The sequence below is a fragment of the Psammomys obesus genome, unplaced genomic scaffold, assembly GCF_907164565.1.
Source record: "Psammomys obesus unplaced genomic scaffold, mPsaObe1.curated_primary_1811, whole genome shotgun sequence".
Classification (NCBI taxonomy): domain Eukaryota; kingdom Metazoa; phylum Chordata; class Mammalia; order Rodentia; family Muridae; genus Psammomys; species Psammomys obesus.
The window spans coordinates 55,920,843-55,929,830 of NW_026585644.1; positions in this window are offsets into that span (position 1 = coordinate 55,920,843).

The window sequence follows — 8,988 nt, forward strand, 5'->3', positions numbered from 1 at the left end:
GTGAAATCTCAGAGTCGTTTTGATTTTCATCTCTCTGATGACTAAGAACATTGAACATTTTCTTTAAGTGTTTCTTGTCATTCAATATTCCTCTATTGAGAATTCTCTTTTAAGATCTTTACTCCATTTTTTAATTGGATTACTTGATTTGTTGGTGATTAACTTTTTTTTTATTCCGGATATTAGCTCTCTGTCAGATATGGGGATGGTGAAGATCCTTTCCCAATCTGTTGGCTGTTATTTTTTCTGATGACAGTGTTCTTTGCTTTAGAAACAGAATGGTGGATCACTGGAGCCAAATACAAACCCAGAAATTAACCCACACACCTACGCATACTTGAATTTGACAAAAAAAAAAAAAAATCCAAAACCATTCAATGGAAAAAAGACAGCATTTTCAACAAATATTGCTGGGTTTACTGGATCTTTACATGTAGAATAATGCAAATAGATCCATATTTATCACCCTGCACAAGCTAAAGTCCAAGTAGACCAAAGACCTCAACATAAAACCAGACATAATAAACCTGTTAGAAGAAAAAATGAGATAGAGCCTTGACCTCATTGGCATAGGAGACAACTTCCTGAAGAGAAAAACAATAGCATAGGCTCCAAGATCAACAATCAATAAATAGTATCTCATGAAACAATGAACAAGCACAATCTGATCTCAAAATTAATAAAATAATACAATTACACAAAAGAGAAATAATAAAATGTGAATAAAATAAGCTATATGAAGAATCAACAAAAGAGTTGATTTAAATTCAGTAAAAAATGAAATGCACCAATTGTAACCAAAGTAACCAAAAGAACAAAAGAATATCTAAGTTAATAAAATTAAAAATAAGAATTGTTTTCATTACAACAAATACTGAAGTATCAAGGGAGGCACATTAAAAAATTCTTTGAATATTTACATTTCAACAGCTCAAAAATAATTAGAAGATATTGATAACTCTTTAATAATATATGACTTCAACAAATTTTAACAAATATAAGCAAATCTAAACATACAAATAATAATAATAATAACAAATATGCTTGAGGGAAGACATATATGTATATATGTATACATATTCTTCAATAAAGAACACACCAAGGCCAAACAGAGTCATTACTGAAATCTAAAAGATTTTTAAAAATATAATCTAAAGCAATTCTCAATTGTTTTTTACAAAAGTCAAGCAGAATTTATGTTTCTAGAGTCATGTTATAAAGACAGCCAGCATTGCTCTGACATGAAAAACTCATCAAAACAAAAAAAAAAAAAAAAAAAAGAAAAGAAAAAAGAAAAAAAGAAAGAAAAAGAAAAAGAAAAGAAACAAATGAAGAAAATTAGCTGGATGTTGTGGCATTCTCACATAATCCACCCTAAAACATAAAGATGGAGGTAAGTTGCAAAACATATTAGGCACATTTTCTCTCATCAGTGACTTCCATGTCTTCCAGGACTACAGAGTGAAATCCTGTCTTAACACATGAAAAAATAAATAATAAAAATAAAAAAATAATTAAAAAAAAAACTGCCTAGAGATCTGGTACTTGCTTGGAGGTTCCAGCCAGCAGAGGAGCGCAGCTACTGGTATACCCTTGAGCAAAGAACTGTCTTGTCCTCCTCTATTCAGGGAGGTCTTCCTCTTCAACAGATCCCGCAACTTCCATAGGGATACCTATGGAGCAGTAAGGCAGGAAAGTACATCTGCCTGGCCAGCCAAATCATCTCTGGCGATCAATAGGGTGACAGATATCACAGCCATAGTGCCTTTACATGGATGGAACTAGAAAAGATCATCCTGAGTGAAGTAACTCAGAAGCAGAAAGGCACACATGGTGTATTAGTCATATAATATAAGATATACTTACTAAAATTTATACAACTAAAGAAGCTTAACTACAAGGAGAACTTTAGTAAAGATGCTCAATCCTCATTCAGAAGGGCAAACCAGATAGAAATTGGAAGTGGGAGAAGACAGGGAACAGGACAGAAGTCTCCTACAGAGGGCCTGTGAAAGACTACCCAGCACAGTATTGAAGCAGATGCTAAGACCCATAGCCAAACATTTGGAGGAATGCAGGGAGTCTTATGGAAGAAGGGGGAGACAGAAAGACCTAGAGGGAGCAGGAGCTCCAAAAGGAGACAACACAGTCAAAAAATATGGGCCCAGCGGTCTTTAAAGAGGCAGATATTCCAACAAAGAATAATCATGCATGGAAAAGACCTAGAATCACTGCTTAGATATAGCCCATAGGCAGCTCAGTCTCCATACGGGTTCTCTATTTAGGGGATCAGGGGCTGTCTTTGACATGAACTCAATGGCCAGCTCTTTGATCATCTTCCCCTTCAAGGTGCAGCCTTGCCAAGCAGCAGAGGAAGATGATGCATCTAGTCCTGATGAGACCTGAGAGGCTTTATTCAGATAGATGGGGAGGAGAACCTCCCCTAACCTTGTACTAGGAGAGGGGCATATGTGGAGAAGAGGGAGGGAAGGTGGAACTGGGAACAGATGAGGGAGGGGGGCTACAGCCATATACAAAGTGAATAAATTGTAATAATAAACAAACAAACAAATAAAACTTCCTAAGGGAATACACACACAAGAATTCTTAATAAAGCATTCAGAAACTGAATTCAACAACTGGATAAACAAGATGCTTTCATTCCAGGGATGTAAAAGGAGCTCAACATATACAAATTAACAAACCTTATGCAGCATGTAAAGAGAATTAAAGACAGCAATTATTGAATGGTTACAGAAAATCCTTTGATGGGATTCTACATTCTTTGCTACAAAATGAGATTCTATATTTCATGCTACAAGTTCTGAAGAAACTGGGAACAGTCATTGTCCTAGTCATTGTTCTATTGCTGCAAAGTTATTTCATGACCAGGGCTACTTATAAAAGAAAACATATTATAGGTGTCTCACTTACATTTTTAAAAGTTTAGTTCATCTCCATCATAGTAGAGAAAATGGCTGAGAGCTTATCCTCTTATCTACAGAATGTAGGAAGAGAAGGAGAGTTCAAGAATGTACATGTTATGGGATTTTGAAACTTAAAAGCCAGTGACATACTTCTCTAATCCTTCCTAAACAGTTTGCCAACTAGGAGACAAACATGCAAATATATGAGCCTCTGGGACTCATTCAAATTTAACTACCATAAGTATTATGATACTTTTAATGTACTTCACAATAAAAGTTTTCTTTGTGACATAATTTGTTTCTTTTTTTTTTATGTGTATGTTTGCCTAAGTATATGTTTGTGTTGATAAGTATTTTGCGTGCATATTTGGAACTACATATTATATATGTTTTTATTTTTATAGTTTATATTTTTATAAACTCATTGCTCATTAAGTCAAGTGATATTTGTCACCTATAATACAATATAGAAAATGATGTTTCTGCAGAAAATAACTTTTAGCCAGGTACGGTAATATAAAACTGAAATCTGAGGGTTGAGGCCAAAAAGTCAGAGCAAGCCTGCAACATATGCTGAAATATAAAATTAGAGAAAAAATACTTGTTTTTATATAACTTTTCTACATAATTCATTTCAAATTTCAGCATGAAATTGTTGTGGAAGTTTTAGTTTATGATATGTAAACATATTTTTGTCTTTATCTCAGGTCTGGAATATATGGGACTGATTCAGATTATCCACAGAGACAAACTATATGCCTCAAGTTGGCTCTGAAAGGGGCCCTTTGCCAGTTGCAGATAGTTGTGAGGACTCTAGGGAGGAAATAAATGCCAGGGCCCAGGGAGTGTTGACGGGACTCCAAGGAAGAAGAGGCCTGCTGATGCATCACCACTGCTGCTCCTAGTTGTTGTTGATGCAGCACGTTGAAAAGAAGTTGGAGATATACTGAATCTAGGATTGGACTTGGGCCCAAAGAACCTACCTACCCTAACCAGCAGGAATTAGCTAAGGAAAACTATACCCCTTCTTTCCAATAACCATCTATTTATCCTTCCTGGTGTTGGAAACTTGGAAAGGTTTGGGGTGGAGTCAGGAGAAAAAGGCATAAGAAACATGAAGTTCCACCTCATGGAACTTTCTACAAAATTGTCCTGTTTCCTGTTTTCTCCAATGTCTATCCCATTTGTCTTTCTGAGTGAGGATTGATCATCTTACCCAGGAATCTCCTTCTTGATTAGCTTCTTTAGGTATACAGAGTTTAGTATGTTTATTCTATTTTATAGGTCTAGTATTCACTTATAAGTGAGTATACACCATGTGTGTCTTTCTGCTTCTGGGATACCTCACTCAAGATGATCTTTTCTAGATCCCACTATTTGCCTGCAAATTTTACCATTTCCTTTTTTTACAGGAGCCTACCACAGAAGGCCTCTGAAAGACTCTACCCAGCAGCGCATCAAAATAGATGCTGAAACTCCAAACTTTGGCAGCATGCAGGGAATCCAATAAAAGAAGGGGGAGATAGTAGGACCTGGAGAGGACAGGAGCTCCACAAGGAGAGCAACAGAACCAAAATGTCTGGGCACAGGGGTCTTTTCTGAGACCAATACTCCAACCAAGGACCATTCATGGAGATAACCTAGAACACTTGCTCAGATGTAGCCCATGGCAGCTCAGTATCCAAGTGGGTTCCCTAAAGGGACTGACTGTCTCTGACATGAACTCAGTGGTGGGCTCTTTGAAACCCCATTCCAAGGGGGGGAGAAGCCTTGTCAGACCAGAGGGAGACAATGCAGCCAGTCCAGATGAGACCTGATAACCTAGGGTTAGATGGAAGGGGAGGAGGACCTCCCCTATCAGTGAACTTGGAGAGGGGCATGGGAGAAGATGAGGGAAGGAGAGTGGGATTGGGAGAGAATGAGCGAGGGGACTACAGCTGGGATACAAAGTGAACAAACTTTAATTAAAATAAAAAAATAAAAATTTAGTTTAAAAAAATTGTCAATACCTAGTCACAAAGAAAGCCTCAAGAAATATAAGAAGATTGAAATAACCCCTTTCATTTTATCAGACCACCATGGCATTAAAGTTGGAACTCAACAAAAAGAGAAACAAGAAAAAGCCTCAAACAAACGCATAGAAATTGAACAACTTCCTCCTCAATGAAAAGAAAAATAAAGAAAGAAAATAAAGGCTTTCTAGTATTCAATGAAAATGAAGGCACAGCATACCCAACCTCATGGGACACAATGAACACAGTGCTTAGATAAAAGTTCATAGCACTAAGTACCTTCATAAATTGGAGAGATCCCAACTACTAACCTGAAAGCTCTTAAATAGAAGGAAGCGAACAGTCCAAAAAAAAAAAAAATAAGTAGATGACAGGAAATAATCAAAATCAGGGCTGAAAACAATAACTTAGAAAGAAAGAGAACCATAAAAAATTAATGAAACCAAGAGCTGATTCTTCGAAAATATCAACAAGATAGATAAACCATTAGCCAAACTAACAAAAATGCAAGGGATAGTACTCAAATTAATAGAATCAAAAATGAAAATGGGAACATAATAACAGACAGTAAGAAAATAAAAAATTAGGTCATACTTCAAAAGACTATATTCCACAGAAATAGAAAATCTAAAGAATTTGTATGATTTTCTTGATAAGATATCACATACCAGGTTAAATCAAGATCAGGTAAACAGTTTAAATAGTCCAAAAACCCTAAGAAAATAGCAGCAGTCATCAACAACCTCCCAACCAAAACAAAACAACAATAACAACAACAACAACAACAAAAACAAAACAAAACACACACACACACACACACACACACACACACACACACACACACACAGGTCCAGATGGTTTTAGGTCAGAATTCTATCAGACATTCAAAAAAGAGCTAATACCAACACTCCTCAAACTGTTCCACAAAATAGAAACTGAAAGAACATTGCCAAACTCATTCTGTGAAGCCACAGTCACTCTGATACCTAAACCACACAAAGACTCAACAAAGAAAGAAAAATTTAACCTTATAGTATAGGATATGCATATTATGAAGCACAGACAAAAAGAAGATAAAATACAAGGAGGATCCAAGGGAAGATACATAAATCTCACTTGGAAGGAGAGATACAATAGACAGAGGTAGTGGCTGAAGAGAGGAAAAGGATTTGGAGAGAGTAAAGAGGGTGGAGATCAGACCTGGGAGGAACAAAGGCAAGAGGACAGAAGGCCTGTAGAGAAAAGAGAAATGGAGGATGTGGGTATCTCTGTGACTAGCTGGAGACTTCAGTCAAGATAGGCCCCTAGAATGATATGAGGGAGGATTCAAGTAGTGACTCCTAGTAGAAGAGGTCACAGTGACTGAAGGACACACGTTCTGTCTAGAATAGCCTCCTAGCAGAGGGAGAACACCAACCCACCAACAAAAACTTCAACCCCAAGTTTACCCTACCTACAAGATGCAGGGATAAAGGTAAAACAGATAGAGCAGAGATTGTGGGAATGATCAATCAATGCCTGGCCCAACCAAAGACCTACCCTATGGAAGAGCGCCAACCCCTGATGCTCTGAAGGATACTCTACTAAGCTTACAGATAGGAGCCCGAAAGGGTTGTCCTCAGAGAGACAGTGCCTCAAAATTGATGATGAGACTCACAACCAAACAGTGGAAAAAGCTCAGAGAGTCATGTGGAAAAGTGGGAGGAAAGAGAAATAGTCCTGTAGGTGACAGGAGCTCCACAAAAAGACCAACAGTGTCAACTAACCAGGATACAGAGGGGCTTGCTGAGACTGAAGCATCAACAAAGGATTATACAAGAACTGGACCTAGTCCCTCTACAAAGATATGGCAGATAGACAGCTTAGGGTTCATGTGGGTCCTCTAGTAAGGAAAGTGGGTACTGCATCAGGCAAGGATTCACTTGACAGATTTCTTTCCTCTGCTGGGACTGTCTTACCAGGCCACCTGGGAAGAGGACAGGCTCAGTCCTGATGCAACTTGATGAGCTGGGGTAGAATGGAGGAATAGGTGACGGGAGAAGGGGAGAGGACAGGGAGGGAGAGAGGGTGAATTGGGAAATTTGATCACAACTAACTGGCATTATAAAGAATTTAATAAACAGTCAGCACTTAGTTATGATCATATTTTCCATATTTCTTGACAGACATGGAGTAAGAAAGAAACAACTCTATTTGAAAATGTCAACTTATAAATGACTTATATGATTGCCTCTTAGTTAATTTTCTTTAAATATTTTGGCTGCTGGAAGAAAATATCTATACAATTTATTGTACTTATTATTTCAATTTCTCAAACCAAGTGAAGCAAAATATATAATTAAATGTTTAAAGCTATTTTTAGTTTACATTCATCTGTGATAAGTATTAAACTGTAGTATACTAATTAGAATATATTATTTCAAAATCTAATTCTGCAATTCTAAAAATTATTGGTATCATTTCTGTTTTTGGACTTATGTTTTTGTAAAACATTAAAAATGTTTGATCACATTACATTATATCTGTAAAATGTAATTCTTGAAAACTTCATTACATGAGAGAAAAGGGTAATCTTCATGTTATTCATTTCAGTTTTATCATTCAGCTAACACTTTGCTCAACATTAATGTGAAGATGTAATTCACAAGTATCACACTGAGAGGAGGAGCAAGCTTTCCTGGTCTGTTTAAACAACTCTATCACTTAGAATTATAATATTCTTAATGACTTACAGAGCTAAGAAAGGGAATGTTCTATCATCAGACCATTGTCACAGTGTAGGCATTTATAGTAATGGTATGGTCAAGGGGAAATAACATCAGTGTTCTGCCTGCATTTTACTTCTTTGCTGTTTCTTAGAAACTTCTGTAAAGATTTCAGCTGATTTTGTCTTTTATTGTGTGAATGAATTTAGTGTGACTCAATTTTAAAGAGATAAGTTCAGAGATAATAAAGAACAAATCCCCTTTCAAACTCATCTTTGTATGTCTCTGTGCTGAAGAATATACAATCCAGAACTCCAGATGCTGTTTCTAACATGTTGTAAATCAAGTGTAGGCAATAATTTAAAGAAATAATAAACTTAATAATAATGAGCATCTGTCTGTCTCAAAGACTATACAACTTACATAAGTACTGCTTTAGCCTGAATCTGAAATGTCTCCAAAGGCTACTATGGTGAAGTCTTGGTCTCCACATGGCATTACTAGAAGCCTTGGCATGTAGGGTATTAATTGGTGTCATGCCCAAGAAGGTAATACTATTTTTATTTCCTTTATTATAATATTATTTACTGGAAAAAGCTCCATTGGTTGTACATGGAAAATACACTCACAATATAAAAGGGTACCTTTTCAGGCTAGTGTATACTAACGCAGGATATAAAATCATAATAATGAGTTTTGCAGGAAAGTGACAAGAGTAGAAAAAGTCCTCTCGGGATGATCTGGTCAGCTTACCTTTCAAACTCCAGCTGTGATAACTGTGGTGACAAGGGCATGAAAGCATCTGCAGATTTATCTGACCGATTTGTGTCTCTTTGAGTTACAGACAGCACTATAGCTGTCTTTTTGCACTATTCATAGTTTTCTTCTGCTGTGTAAAGACCCTTAAATTTTATGTAGTTCTGTTAGTTGATTCTTGGGCTAGATCCTGTGTTACTGTACTTCTGTCTAGAAAGTTCTTTCCTACCTCAGCACTTTGAAGGGAATTTCCTGGATTTTCTTCAAGATGTTTCAGTATTTTTAGTTTTAGGTTTTGAGATTTATTTTTTTAGTGTTTTTTAATTATGTGCATGCGCACGTGAGTGCAGATGCCTGCTGAGGGCATGGGCTTAGGTTCCCATCACCTGGAATTACAAGGAATTGTGAGATACCCAGTACAGTTGCTGAAAACTGAACTTGGAAGATCTTTAAGAGCAGTATGTTCTCTTAACTGTCACCACATCTCAGTAGCCCTTGAACATACTCAGAGCAGTATGTTCTCTTAACTGTCACCACATCTCAGTAGCCCTTGAACATACTCAGAGCAGTATGTTCTCTTAACTGTCA